Raw genomic sequence first — 16,877 nt, forward strand, 5'->3', positions numbered from 1 at the left:
ATATATATATATATATATATATATATATGGCATAGCTATAAGTCATATCTAGTTGTTTTAGCTTACTATAAATCATTTTCCTTCAACCTTGCCTCAGCAAGATGGCAGAATAAGAGGTTCCCCACTTGTATCCCCCATCAGCAGTAATTTGGCAGCCATCCACAGGCAAAAGCACCTTTGAAGGAGCTTTGGGATCCAAGTAGGAGATTATGAAACTCTGGCGGAGTCCAAAACTTAGCAGGACTGTTTTAAGAAGGCAGTCTCATGACCAGGTGGCTGACTCACTACAAGTGGTCCCAGCTACAGACTCGGAAACAGCTCTATGCCCATGAACCTGGCTATAGCCCCAGCTGTCCTTGGTCTAGCCAGCAGCACCATGCACCAAGGGACCTGGGAGAAGTCACACCTGCAAGTGAGTTGGTACTAGGCACACAGACCTGAATCCCAGCTGTGGACTCTGAAGTGGATTATGATCTGGTCCTTAGCCCCTCCTGGTTGTGGTTCGGGAGCCCTGGAGTCAGGCCTGCAAACTCAAGCTGACTGTAGATTCTAAAATGGTCCCATAATTGGACTCTAGCCCCTATGAGCCACAGTCCACAAGTGGTATAGGTGGCTCAGGGTCCCAGTAGGAGATACACCCAGAAGCGTCCCCAAAGATCCTAAAATAGCTCTATGCTTGACCGTAGTCTCTCCAAATTGTAGTCTATAAGCAGTTCTGGAAGCCCAGGATCTCTTCAGGAGACATGCCCTCAGTGCCCCTGGGGTTGGGCCAACCAAACTCACTCTGTTAGCAGATCCTGAAATGACCCTGTGACTCAGCTCCAATGCCTTCCATCTGTAGAGTCCACGAGCAGTTCTACCCACCCATACAGCCACCAGAAGACACAGCCATCCAGGCCCCTAAAGGTAAGTTTACCAAAATCGTTCTGACAGTAGATCCTGAAACAACCCTGTAATTCAGCTCCAGCCCTTCCCAGCCATGGTCAGGGAACATTCCCAGCCAACTTAGGGACCTGACAGGAAACACACCTCAACCTAAATTGTGGACCCTAAAACAGCCCTGGGATTCCAGCTCCTGTAGGTCACATACTAGGGCTAGCCCTGCCCACCCAGGCATATACCCAGTGGCCTGGCAGGAGTCTTTCGAGAGCTTAGTGGGAGTCACACATATCCACGAACCTCGAGGCAGGCCTAAGACCCAACTGTGGAAACTTGCCCCAGTACCACCATACTGAACAAGGTCAGTACTTTCTATCCAATAGCCAGACAGGAATCATGCTTACCTAAGCCCCTGGTAACAGGCTCCCTGACGGCAGATCTGAATGCAAGCCCAGCAACAGCCTCATGACCCAGCTCTAACCCAGCACAACTCTGAGATCCTGGAGATGATCTCATTAGTCCAGGAACTGGCTAAACGAAGTTTTTACTGGCCAAAACTAGTCTGTAAAACATGAAAGAGGTTTGCTCCTTCATATGCATAGACACAAACCGAAGTATACATAGATCACAAAGAATGAGGCAAATATGACACCAACAAAAGAATCGAACAAAGCTCCAGTAACTGACCTCAAAGATCTGGAGATCTGCAAATTGTCTGAGTAAAACTGCAAAATAACCAACTTAAAGAAGCTCCATGAAATGCAGGAGAACACACATAAACACCCAAATGAAATTAGGAAAACAATGCATGAACAAAAGGGGAAGTTTAATAAATACAAACCATAGAAAGAACCAAATACAAACCCTAGAACTAAAGAATGTCATGACAGAACTGAAAAATTCAATAAAGAGCTTGAACAGCAGACTCAGTTAGGCAAAAGAATTGGAAAACTTGAAAAAAGATCATTTGAAATTAGTCATTTAGAGGAACAAAAAAGAATAAAAAGGAGTGAAGAAAGCTTTTGTGAATTACTTGTGAAGTATGGAATAACATCAAGTGAACAAACATTCACATCATGAAGTTGCCAGAAGAAGAGAGACAGAAAAAGGGGAAGAAACCTTATTTAAAGAAATAAGAGCTGAAAAATTCCCAAATCTTGGGAAAGATGTAGACATCCAGGTACATGAAGCTCAAAGGACCTAAAGCAACATTAACCCAAAAAAAGATTACGACAAAATACCTTACAATCAAAATGTTAAAAATCAAAGACAAAAAGAGAACTTTGAGAGAAGAAAAAAATCACTTGCCATGTACAAAAACCCCTATCCATGAGGCTCTCAGTGTATTTCTTAGCAAAATCTGTGTAAGCCAAGACAGAGTGGGAAGATATAGTCAAAGAATTAAGGGGAAAAAAAAAAAAAAAAAGACTTCCACCAAGAATGCTATGCCTGGCAAAAGTGCCCTTCAGAAATAGAGGGATAAATGCATTGCCATACAAAAGCTAAGGGAGTTTCTTCAATTTGAAATGGACACTAAAACAAAAACATATAAAAGTATAAACTCACCGGTAGAGATAAATATAGAAGTCAAATTCGGAAAACTCTACTAAACTAATGGTGGGGAATGTATCATTTATGTCTAGCATAAAAGTTAAAAGACAATAGCATTACAAATAACTAGCTACAATAGCTTGTTAATGGATGCAAAATATAAAAAGGTGTCAAGTGTGATGTCAATAACATAAAATATGAGTGGAGTAGCAGAAGTGCAGAGTTTTGTGTACAATTGACGGCAGGTTGTTATCAACTTAAAACAGAATATTACAAAATGTTTTATGTAAGCTTCGTGGTAACTACAAAGAAAAAAAAATTCTATTACATACACAAACAATAGGGAGATTGAAGCACACCACTACAAAACTGAATCACAAAGGAAGACAACAGGAAAAGAAGAAAGGGACTAGAAAAAATAAAAAAATGGCAATTGTTAAGTCTTTAGCTATTAATGATGAGTTTAAGCATAAATTGATTACATTATTCAATTAAAAAACAGAAAAAATCAACAATATGCTACCTTAAGAGACTCACTTTAGCTTTAAGGACACACAGAGGGTGAAAATAAAGGGACGGATAATAGCTTCCATGTAAATGGCAGCCAAAAAAGTACTTATATCAGGCAAATAGACTCAGTCAAAATGGTCATAAGAGACAAAGAAGGTTGCCATATAATGGTAAAGGGATACATTCATGGAAGAATAAAAATTATAAACATATATGCATCCAACATTGGAGCACCTAAATATACAAAGCAAATAAAATTAAGGGGGAAATCAACAGCAATACAATAGTAGGGACTTTAATACCACAAGTTCATCAGTGGATTGACTATCCAGACCTCCCCACCACAACCAAAAAAAGAAAAAAAATCAGTAAGGAAACACCGGACCTGAATTACATTTTAACATTTTAGACCAAATGAACCCAACAGGCATATACAGAACACTGCTCCCTAAAACAGAAAACACATTCTTCTCAAGTGCACGTGGAACATTCTCCGAGACAGATCATATGGTGAGCCACAAAACAAGTCTTAACAAATTTAAGATTTAAGTCATATCGGCCATCTTTTCTGACCACAGTAGTATAAAACTAGAAATCAAAACATGAGAAAAAGTGGAAAATATTCACAAATATGTGACACGCAACCTGCCAACAACATTGAATCGTGAAGAAATAGAAAATCTGAACAGACCAATAGTGAATAAGGCAATGGAAGCAGTAATCAAAACCCTCCCCCCAAAATTCCCAAACCAAATGGTTTCACCGGTGAATTCTACCAAACATTTAAAAAAGAATTAATGTCAATCCTTCTCAAAGGCTTTCAAAAAACTGAATAGGGGGCAACACACCCCAATTTTTTTTTACAAGGTCAGTATTCCCCTCCTACCAAAGCCAGATAAAGACACTTTAAAAGGAAAGAAAATTACATGTCAATATCCTTGATTAACATAGATGCAAAAATCCTCAACAAAATGTTATCAAACCAAATTCAACAGCACACTGAAAGGATCATACACCATGATCAAGTGGGATTTATCCTTAGGATACAAGAATGATTACACATCTGTAAATCAATAAAAAATAATGCACCACATTTTTTAAAAAAATGAAGGATAAAAATCATTGGATCATCTCAATAGAAGCAGAAAAAGCATTTGACATTCATCATAAAACTTTACAGTCTTTCATCATAAAAGTCCTCAGTGAATTAGGTACAGAAGAAATGCACCTCAACATAATAAAGGCCACATATGATAAGCCCACAGCTAACATCATATACAATGGTAAAAGATTAAAGGCATTTCCTCTAAGATTAGGAAGACAAGGGTGCCCAACACAGTACTGGAAGTCCTAGCCAGAGCAACAAAATGAAAAAGCAACCTATATAATGGGAGAAAATATTTGCAAACCATGTATCTGATAATACTGCTATTTTAATACCCAAAATATATAAAGAACTCATACAACTCAATAGTAAAAATAATAATTAAATGAGCAAAAAACCTGAATAGACAGTTTTCCAAAGAACATACAAATGACCAATAGAGACCTGAAAAGGTGTTCAACATCACGAATCATCAGGGAAATGCAAATGAAAACCACAAGGAGAGATCACCTCACACTTCTCAGGATGGCTATTATCAAAAATAAAAAAGACAAAAAGTGTTGGTGAGAATGTGGGAAGAAAGGAACCCTTGTAAACTATGGGTTAGAATGTAAATTGGTTGAGCCATTATGGAGAAAAGTATGGAGGTTCCCCAAAAAATTAAAAACAAAACTACCATACAATCCGGCAATCCCACTGCTGGATATAGAGCCAAAGGATATGCAATCACTATCTTGAGAAGTTACCTGCACTCCTATGTTCACTGTGATATTATTCACAATAGTCAGCCTGTAGAAGCAGCGTAAGTGCTATGTGTCTGTCAGTGGATTCATGGAGTAAGAAAATGTGGTGTGTATGTATACACATACACGGGAATATTATTCAGCCATTAAAAAGGATATCCTCCCATTAGTGACAACATGGATACACCTAGAAGAAATGATGCTAAGTGAAATAAGCCAGACATAGAAAGACAAATACTGTATCATCTCACTGATATGTGGAATCTATAAAAGTCCAATTCTTAGAATCAGAAAATAAACTGATAGCTACAAGGGTCTGGGGAGTGAGGAAAATGGGTAGATGTTGGTCAAAGGATGTAAATTCTGGGTTATAAGATGAACAAATGCTGGGGAGCTAACACACAGCATGGTGACTATAGTTAATAATACTATGTTGTATACTTGAAATTTGCTAAGAGAGTATATCTTAAAGTGTTGTAACTACACACACGCACACACACACACACACATACACACACGGCAACTAAGTGAGGTGATGCGTATGTTAATTAGCTTGATGGGGTCATCATTTCACAATGAATATGCGTATCAAAACATCAGGCGGTACACCTTAAACACATACTATTTGTATTGGTCAATTCTACCTCAATGAAGCTGGAAAAAATTTTTAATTAAAAATTAATTTAATCTATAACAAATCTTGCTTCAGACTTCAGATTCAGGTTCAGCCTTTGGCTCGTTGTGCCATGTGGCTTACTTAACCTCACCAAGCCTGCTTTTAATCATTTAGAAAATGGAGTTTAAAACGGAATTCCTACTCTATGCATAATGCATACGACTATCACAAGTCATAGATGTTTAATAAATGAAGCTATTGATTTTGAAAGTTTTTATTTTCCAAAACCTGGTTTACAGTTTAGATGGACAGATTGAGCAAATAAAAGTGGAGGATATTTGGTTAATTCAAAAACCAAACAACGAACTTTCAGTAAAAGTCAGTCATTGTGGTATGGAACACAGCCATACTAAAATATCATTCATGTGATCTGCGTTTCAAATTTAATCGTGCCTCCTATATTTTACCTGGCAACCCTACTTATATTTTCTGTTCTCCATGAGACTCTTCCAGATCCCAAATTAATGACATTGGCAGTACTAATTCCTTTCTTCCCTTCTAGCTGTGCTTCCACTTACCCAAAACAAGATATGGTGCTTTTCCCAGGAGCATCGGTATGTCTACCTCCTTGTTTACGTTGTGAACCACCGAAGGATAAATCTGATGCCACATTCACTATCCCCCTCCTTAGAATGAGCAACTTCCCCTTACACTGCCTGCTCAGACCATGTGAGTGATGCTAAAGTAATGAATTAACATTCATTCCTTTTTCTCGCATAAGTGACTTATTTTTTTAAAACAGATTCTGAAAGACATTCATTTTTGAGTACAGACACACTGACTCTGCTAAAGACTTTGTAAATCTGAATTTACAAAACACATGTTATGAGTTGTAATTTGCACTACAAAAGGATTCTTTCCATTATAAAAATATTCCTTTAAAATGCTATTCCCTGGTCGATTTAAAATTGTTCGATTTATTAAAATTCAATATGCTGTCAATTTCCAAGTTCAGAATAAAATGAAGTACAGCTAGAACATGATGATTTATTTGCAACATCCACTAAAAAACATCTGGATGTTTTTCAGTCCAAAAATCAAAAATATCTCTAAAGATTTTCAGAGCAAAAAACCAAAATATATTAGGATGCTTCTCTAACAGAGGTATATTCTTAATTTTTTGTTTTGTTTTGTTTGAATTCCTTGGTGTGCCCTTCTCTTACAATTTTTAAGAAGTGTAAGGCAACACATCCCTCTCTGTGCTATTTCCTCAACAGTCTAATTACTCAGTTATCTTTCCAGGTACAAAAGTGAAGCAATATCACAGAACTTTTTCAATGATTCCCTATTGCCTATCCTAAGCTCCTCAATGCCAAAACAGAGGAGGGTGACCATGCCATTTATTCTCAAAACTAGGACACTGTGAGAATGAAAAGGGTCCTAACAATTAAAATGACATACTTATTAAATCACTTTGTTGTATGCAAATATACATGTCAGTTACATCTCAATTAAAAAAAGATGTGATTATTGATAAATTTGTTATTTTATCAGTGAACATAAAAAATAGCTTTATTCAAATTATATTTTCAAACTAATTTTAAGTAAAAAAATGTATCCATGATTAAGCAAATCAAACAACTTTCCATTATTTAGAACATAGTAGTAACAGAAGAGTAATCATCTTGGAACATGTTCAACATACTGTAATCAGTTTCTCAGTCATATCAGTCATTATTAATGGCACGTTATTGGTATCTTATTGAGCAAGGCACTTTTTATTCTATATGGTTTTAGTATTGTAAGCATTTTTCATAATTTTGCAATCTTCTTGGAAGTTGCACTTAATGGAAAAAATAATAATTTTTCCTCCTTCAGCTTAGTCTTTTCTGCAGATCGTACTTCTAATTGAGAAAATATTATTCATGTAAATGTTGAAATCATTGGTAAGTTCAAAGCATATATTAAAAGAAGATATTCTCAGTTTATTATTTTATAAGAAATGTATATTTAGTTCCTAATATGTTCACGAGAACTATACTTTTACTTCTATTCAGTGTATATTTCTTTGAAATATACTTTTATAAAACAAAGCTTGTCAAATTAGTCGTATCTATGAGTTTTTATACGTCTTACCAAATTATATGTTGAAAAATCATTGGCTTTTTCAATCTCATTTTACACAATGTAAACTTAACTATTAGGAATTAGAGTTCTGTCAGAAGATTCTTTCCAAAAGTCAATACATTTCAAAATGCAATTACAGAATTCCAAAATGAAACCCTCCATATCATTTTGGCTCAGAAAATTAAATTTATTCAACTTATTACTTGCTTTTGTAGAGATAATTTTCAATGTCTTCTTGTTTGCAAGCTCTATTTTCGATAATTACAATTTAATAAAACCATAAAAACTGAAGTTTTTGGCTCCTAAGGTTGATGTAATTGCTTCTTAAAAAACAAAAACAAAACAAAACAAAAAGCCTCAGTTGTTCTCTAATTTTTTAGTGCTCATGAATCATTTTGTTGTTATTGTTTTTTGAGGGCTCTTCAAATTAACTCCCTAAACTTTATCTTAAAGACTTATAGAGAAAATATAAGAAACAGCAAATATGAATACGTATGATACCTTGAAAATAACTAGATAGCGTTTTCTGCTGCCTCTCACAAATGTAAATATGTTAAAGTTCTTTTTTACCCCAAAATCTCCTAATTTTCCTCTATAAGACAACGGATACAATGAAGTAACAGAATTATACAAATGTATCAATTTTTTGGGTCTAAGGAATTTCAGGGATTGAGTAAAACTGAAATAGTTCGGTATACACATAGATCATGAGACTTGAATAATGCTCATAATTTCACACTATGTTTAAGCTGAAATTAATTATAACGATCATCCAAACCCAATTTTATTGATGAGAATTTGTGTAGCTTAAAGGAGTTGATTCCTTTCTATCAACAAAATAAAGTTGGAAGGCCCATTTAATGCACTGGTCTCTCAGGTCAAGGAATGGACATTCTGCTCATCTCTACTTCCACCATTCCTTTTTTTTTTTTTTTTAAGATTTATTTATTCATTTTGGGGAGAGAGACAGCACACAAGTTGGACGGGCAGGGAGAGGGAGAGAGAATCTTTGGCAGACTCCACACTGAGCACAGAGCCCGACATGGGGCTCGATCTCACGACCCTGAGATCACAACCTGGGCCAAAACCAAGAGTCTGACACTTAATTAACCAACTGTACCTCCCAGGCACCCCTCTCCATTCCTTTTTATGGGCTCAGTCCCAGCACCTAAACCACTCAAACTCAAGCTGTAAAAACTCTGCTCTCTTCTTCCTTTATTTTCCAAATACCGTATCTGTGTTTTAACGCGATTCAAACCTTTTGCCCTACATGGTTTTCCTCACTTTCCTCTTGCTGCATGTCCATTCCTAACGTGCTGAGATTACAAGGATTATTCAAAGTGGTCTACACTCTGACTGCATATCCAATGACTTACAATTTTTTAAATTACAAATTTGTTTGGGACTCCTTACTCCTGGAATAAGGAGGCTTCTTCCACAAAGTAGATCACAGCCTGTGCAGAGCTTGTCTGTTTCCTAAATAGCTCTATAAGTGAGTTTGACATAAACCCACTCGCTGTTCTACCCCGTATGTCTCCGTGTCTTATAGTCACTTCTACCTCCCTTCTTTAGCTTTTGTTACTTTCCTTTTTCGTTTCCCCTTTCACCAAAACACTTAAAATATCATATCTCCCCCTAAGACCCTGCAGTCCGAGGCATCTCAACAAAAAATAAATCGTATAACCACACTGATTGTTGCCATCAAAAATCTATAGTCTTTCTCAAACACTGACAGAGCGCCCACAGTCCATCTGTTTTTCTTGTCGGGTAAGTTGGCTCTTCTGTTCCCTCAACCTGCTTCTTCAGTTATTTAATCTCCACAAATGTCCCATCCAGCATGTTCCCTTTCTTACATCATTAGACCTTTCTCCAATCTCCGCACACCTAGCAGGGATTTGCAGCTGGCCCTCCTCTCATCCCAGCAGAGGGAGGAGACCTAGTCTTCACACCAAGACCTGTGCTCTGGGTCCTCTGTCACCTCACCTTGATGAAAAACTTACCTTACCCATCACCTCCTCTATTAGCCTCCATCCTCTGCACCTCTCGTTGCCCATTGTTTCTCATTGGCCCATAAGGATCTTTTCCTTCTCGAAACATAGCCGCACCGAAACCACCACCATGATACTTTGAGTCAACATCCCACTCCAGCTTCCATCCTCTCCCCTCCTCACAAATTCTTAAATTTCTAGTGAAACTCTTCTGTTCAATTATCACAATAAACTCCTTCATTTAAAATCCTTATTATAGGGGCACCTGGGTGGCTCATTTGGCTAAGCATCTGCCTTCAGCTCAGGTCACAATCCCGGAGTCCTGGGATCAAGCCCCACACTGGGCTCCTTAGCCCCACACTGGGCTCCTTGCTCAGTGGGGAGTCTGCTTCTCCCTCTCCTTCTGCCTGCTGCCCCCCCCCACTTCTGCTCTCTCATGCACATGCTCTCTCTCTCTCTCTCTCTGTTAAATAAATAAATAAATAATTTTTAAAAATCCTTATTATATTTTTCCCTCAGTGGCATCTCATGGGCTGATTACCAACCTTTCCTACAAATCTTGCTTTGGCTCCCATGAAGCCACTACCTCCAGGCCTTTCCATTTAAAATCCTTGTGTGTATCCCACTTGAAAATACAACCCATGTTCTCATCTCTCACATCACTTTACTCTGATTAACAGTCTGCCTCAGGGCACCTGAGTGGCACAGTGTGTTAAGTGACCAACACCTGGTTTCAGTTCAGATCTGATCTCAGGGTCTTGAGATCAAGCCCCACGTAGGGATCCACACTCAGCTCAGAGTCTGCTTGAGTTTCTCTCACTTTTCCTCTCCCCTCCCCCCACCAATCAATCTAAAAAAAAAAGAGAGAGAGAGAGAGAGAGAGGGAGTCTGCCTCAAATAGGAGAACGGAATTTCTCTAAGGACAATGACACATTTTCCTTACATCTGTCTTAGACAGGAACTAGCAGGTTAATGCATTGTAAGAGTTCAATAAATGAGTGTTTGCTCCAGATACAGTGAAGCCACCTTATTTACTATTTCTCTGTAATTTTCTTAAATTCTCTAGGTTTTTCCACCTATGGACTGTTTAAATCCTTTTTTTTTTTTTAAGATTTTGTTTACTTATTTGACAGAGAGAGAGAGACAGCCAGCGAGAGAGGGAACACAAGCAGGGGGAGTGGGAGAGGAAGAAGCAGGCTCCCAGTGGAGGAACCTGATGTGGGGCTCGACCCCATAACGCCGGGATCACGCCCTGAGCTGAAGGCAAGACGCTTAACGACTGAGCCACCCAGGTGCCCCTGGACTGTTTAAATCCTTACGCATTTGTCCTGAAGTTTCAGTAAAATTATTTATGCCATGCATGGTGCCTGGCATAGATGAGAAACATAAACAATCCTGTTCAGCGTGTGCAATTCCTTTACTCCCAACTAAGAGTAGCACTGTCCCATGACACCCAGCTTCACAGACCTACCGGTCACAGGAGAAGAAACAACTAGGCAGGGAAGGGAGGCGGTAATCTCTAAAGTGTAAGGAGGGTGGAAAGTATTTGAGGCAGTCCTCTTGACGTGTTTGCAAAAAACCCAAACCCACTCATATGAAAATAAAGGATATAAACTATCATTTGGTTTGGACGTGTATTGAACAACTTTTCTTATAAAACTTCACCTGTTTTATGGAGCAATCTGGAAAGGACATTAACTATTGATGAGGTATTTAGAAAGCCAGGCAGGTGAAAAAGATAAGCTGTTGCTGATAAAAGGTAGCAGCTGAGAACGACGGGTTTCTCCTTCAAGTCAATAAAAAAGCTCAATCACAGAACAACTCAAAAATCCAGATTGATTGGAACCAGACTCAATTTTAAGAAAAACAATCTTAGCAGGCTGAGAAGCTGCTCATTGTGTATCTTCTTATGAAGCAAGACAGAGGAGAGGAAATAGCCCTGCCCTGGAAGGGAGGAAATCATCCCCTTGATTTCTCCGGGTCTGTCTCCTATTATGTTAAACACTGCGGTTATGCCACACAATTCCAAAGATGCCCTACAGCTCCGAAATCATAACAGTATTACTACAATTAACCTCTTCCCAAAGTGAAACTCTTAATAAAACCGCTGATACTCTTACTTCACCTTTATGTCATTACCAAGGAAATCAATTACATGGAGGTATGTTTTGCTTAATATCAGAAATAAGACACTTTATTGGAAATACCAGGACACACAGCTTCCATATTACACTCCTACCAATTAAGTGAATATATGAACTACTTCTCTCCATATTTAAAATACAATAATAACATATTTTATACTTGAAATTTGCTAAGAGAGTAGATCACAAGATCTCACCACACACAAAAACATCGTGTAATATTCTATAATGATGGTGGGAATCAACGTATACTTATATCAAAACATCGCATTGTTTAAATACATACAATTTTTGTTAACCATACTCAAAAAAGATGGGGGGAAATAAAACCAAGAATGTACTGTACCCAGGGAAATATCGCCCCTTCTCATAAAGTTTTGCTTATAAACCAGTGTTTCATCCAAGGTTTCGATGGCCTTATCCAACTTTCTATCAGGCCGGCAGCTTCCACATCTCTGTGGCTAGAACATGCATCTTTGGACTCATGTGATATCACATACTACTGGAAAAAAGTTCTTTCAAGTCCTCAGATAGTGGTGCTGAGTCCCTGAGGACGTGGAAAAAAAAAAAAGTCCAAAATATAGAAAAAGCTGGTTCTTCTAAGATAGAAAATGCCATCTATGAAGAACTTGCCAGAAACCTATTGGTCTTTTTGAAAGATAGTACCATAGTGGGGACCTAGAGTTGTTCTCTGCTCCTCTATCCTGCCTCCATGGCAACTTAATATATTAAGTGCATTGTACTAACACTGGGGTGGTCAAGACAGGCTGACTGAAGTCCAGCAGCTGTGTCATTTTACCTAGTTGGTGGTGGGACCCCCGATCTTATGACTTGGCTGGCCTCACAAAACCCCGCCTATGACGGCCGTCTACATCTGCATGACCGTCTGATGACTCCTGTTCAGACTCTCTTACTGATAGCATGGGCGTGACTGCATGCCAAGAGCTATGTTTCAAATGTGTATCATCCCTGATGCACTTGTCATGGTCCTGCTCCAGCATGCATTATGATTCTCCCACCCGTGCTTATAATACACTATTCAAAGCATCCTTTCCATGAATGGTATTTGTAACATCATGACATCTGCTGGACCACACGGGCCAAGCATCACGGCTATTTATACCACAGCCTGCATCTGCTACAAACCTTTTCCTCCCTTGAGCTCCTTTCAAAGCTGGCAAATTTTTGTGTCACCCAGTAGGCAGGTCAAAACAGTATTCCCAAAGGTGAAATGCAATATTCTGCCTCAGAAACGAAGAGCAACTTACCAGAAATGGTGTCTCCTTCCTCCTTGTGAGATGCACAAGGGACAAGTTGCCTTTTACCTTAGGAGGACATTCCAGCATTCCCCCAGACCCCTGAACTCCCTTAAGATTCTATTTATGTGGCAGGCCCTTAAGTCTTTTTTCTCTCACACTTTAGAGGACAAATGTCTTCCTGAGACTTCCAACATGCTAGCCATTTCTTGCTCATTTGGTCCGAATATGTGATCTCATTGATAAGTGGCACCCCTTTGTTGTGTTAAGAATTGTCAGATAGTCCTGATCTCTTGGCACCATATTGAGAGAAGACTCAGGAGGCTTAAACAGACCTCTGTAGCAAAACTTAAAATGTATGCAACTGCCAGTTCCATGTGAATACAGATTTTAATCTTCTTTTCTGATAGGGATGGAACTCCTTTGCTACATCAATGGATCCAGTTCATGGATCAAAGGTCATATTAATCTTCTCCAGCCAGTATGCTGCATCTGACACGACAGCAGTAATTGGAGCTACTAACTACCTGATGTGTCTGCAGGAATCTTCTATTACTCTCTGGGTTCCACCTTCCCCCTCACCCCCCCAAGGATTGTTGAAATTCATGGAGATACGAAAGAACACAACTCTTGGATCTGTGAGATATTTAAAGGGGATACTAATCCCTGCCACTTAACCTGAGATGTGAAGTTGTTTTTCATTTTTATCTTCCTGAAAATAGGGAAGACCAGTGTAGAGGCTTCCCCTTGGCCTTAACTGAAATCACAGCTCTAAATCCAAAGACGAAGGAAAGACTCTGGTACTTGTGTTCATGAACAGGTATGTCTACTTGGAGATTGTATGAATGACCAAAGGGTGGGCCTAAAACTCAAATGGACCCAGTATGAGCCAAACATGGGGCAGGACTTCCTTTATGACCTGACCCCAAAATGTTCCCTTTTTAGTAGCATGGCCCTGATGATATGGTGGTCAGTTTTCTTCCTGTGTTCAACTGTGCTGACAAGTTCGGAGCACTCCTCTAGTGCTACTCCCCCTGTGGGCAAGGACTAGGAAGCAATGTGAGGTACACTTGCAATGTTTTGGGTTTCTCCTCCTGGTGGCCTAGTCTCCTTAATCTAGCCATTCTGAGTCTGAAAGCTCCCTCAAATTTTGACTCTGAGAAAGGAATATTAACTTTTCACTGGGAAGATGGCCTTCGGCCTCTTGACTTTCCATCCTTGCTTTCTTTTGATTGTAAAGACTGACTTGTAGCTTTTTGATTGCCCATTTATTTTGTTCCTAGGGATACCATATTAACCATCTCTAACACTTTGAAGTTCAGGTCACTCAGCTGCACCTGCAATTCTGCCACTAGTTATGATCATTGGGACCACCAGGCTTCTGATGGTGAGTGATACGTCCTGACCTCTACTATTGTGCTGGTCCCATCGCATCCATTGCCAATAGTTGTTCTATGGCAGGATCTCCTACCATCAAGCCCTGGCGTACAGAGCAGAACCACCACTGAACTTCTAAGTGATGCTATTGACCTCTCACCAGAACGCGAGATGTTACTTTGGTAAATGGTATATTCTTTGCAACCCCCATGTGCTACTTCTACAGACTCAGAGGGTCCCAAGGAACCTGGGATTACATTATTTTCAAGAGAATCCACCCTGTTGTTTCCATCCTGTATGTCAGGTCCCGATTCCATCTTAACCAGCTCCTCAACCTTAGCAAACCAGCCTGTATTAAGAGTTAAAACTTCTTTGAGGCTCACCTACTCTTAAGTTCTAGTCTTCAAGCTTTCTCTGTCCTATCACCACAGGAGATGAGGACTCCTTTTACATGTTATGAAGGAAACCTTCTGAGTTTAATGCTTAGCTTTGAATTGCCAGTTAATTGATCAACTTTTCATTATCTTTTCTTCCCCCCTTAACAGTAGTCATTGATTCCACTGCAACCGCAGTGGTATTCCACCCACATTCCTCAAATCCTTGATAAATCATACCAGCCAATGGATTTCTGTCCATTGGAATGCCATGTCCATTCCCCAGTGGGGAAATTCAACAGTGACACTGCCACTTTGTGCATAGGGTGACATGTGCTTTACTTACCACTTGCAGTGTGGTCCTCCTTACTCGCTGGACGGCAGATGATCCAGCCCCAAATTCCATCCCAGTGGCTGCTCTCGTATATCCTCCTTAGTTCCAACCACAAAAATTTGGGTTCCCTAGGAAACAGAACTCCTGCATATTAGAATGAAAGAATGCCTTAGTCTGTTCAGGCTGTCGCAGTGATATCAAAGCTAGGTGGCTTGAACAATGGAAATGTATTGTCTCACAGTTCTGGAAACTTGAGAAATCAAAGATCAAGGTTCCACCAGGCGGTTCCAGTGAGAGTGCTCTTCCTGGTTTACAGAAGCCCACCTCCTCCCTTTGTCCTCATATGGCAGAGAAAGAGTCAGCTCTGGTGTCTTTTCTTCATTATGAGGACACCAATTGTACCAGGTCAGGGCTTTGCCCTTATAACATCATTTTACCTCATGAACCACCTCCGTAGAGGTTCCATCTCCAATACAGACATATGGGGGAGTTAAGGCATTAGCATATAAATCAGATCCTATGCGATTCCATACAAATCCATAAGCAAAGGGTCAGGTTTTTATACCCCCACATCAGTCAATAATTGGATGCAGGCCACTTGGAATGTATCATGGCCTTGGACAAATGGGTCTTCTTCAGTTGAGTTGATTTCCAAAGGAAACTGGCAACTAACTGAGGGCTACCTGCCATTGGCACTCTAAGCAGTACCAATCCTCTGCTCCCTCACGGTAATTCCCCTCTACTGAGGAGAATCACCTCACAAAGGCCATGATTCCTTCCTAGAGAGAGACCGCATTCAATGACTGGTTAAGGGAGACATAAAGGGCTGATCTCCTTGCCCCAATTCAGCACAATTCTGCAGGGCTCTCTTAGCTCTAGAGTTCCTGTAGGCTTCCCTGAATCCTTGCTATTTATGCTTCATAAAGCCCTCTCTTTCTGACAGGAAAGAGCAGTAGTCTTTCCCTCCCTACGGCAGATGCTAATCGTTAGCATCTATATCCCAATAGACTTTCTGTACACTCATCTCCATCTCAAGAGTTTGCTCCCCAAGGAGCCTACCCATTGACATTGGACATCAATAAATATATTTTAAAATTTGAATTTTGAAGCAAGGAAATTTTCTTGATTTCACTTAGGTCTCTACATAGCAGAAAATTGCATAACACACCACAAAAAATAGTAGCCATAAGAAATACATCATAAACGTGTATGAAGCAGACAACTCAAATGCCATAAATATATAATTATAATCACTATTTAATATGTATTGTGCAATGATATCATTTATGCAATAGTCTTTTTTATGAACCAGCACTTTACACCTGAAAATGCAAAGTCAGTGAATTGCAATTCAGTGAATTACAGCTTAAAAAATGAAATTCAAATTAAGGAACCTCTTTTTCATAGCCATATATCCTGGGGAAAATCATCTGTTTTTATTAGAAAAGAACAATTTAAGAAACACTTAGAAAATTGTTTAACCTAACATTTGCAAATGTATATTCCTCAAATTTATATTCAGCTATATCTCTCAGACTATATATAATTACAGTAAAGCTGTTTTACATGCCTTCCTAAATCTGATGATGAATATTAAAAATTGATTAGGCAAGATGATCAATTCTTTTGCAGCTCCAGCATTCCAGGAGTTCATTGTACACTATGAAAATACTTGAATATTTTAAAACCTTCCTATTAAACAGGAAGAAATGCAAATACCACTCAAGTCACTTAAATTCAGTGTCTTCTATTTGAGACTTATATTCTGGTTTAATTCAATCAGGTTTTGTTGTTGTTGTTGTTTTTGTTTTTGTTTTTTATTTTAGCAAGTAGTACTGTTAGGTTCTTATGAATTCAGAAATGTCAGAAATTA

This window comes from Ursus maritimus, unplaced genomic scaffold (assembly GCF_017311325.1).
Source record: "Ursus maritimus isolate PB19 unplaced genomic scaffold, ASM1731132v1 scaffold_6, whole genome shotgun sequence".
Classification (NCBI taxonomy): domain Eukaryota; kingdom Metazoa; phylum Chordata; class Mammalia; order Carnivora; family Ursidae; genus Ursus; species Ursus maritimus.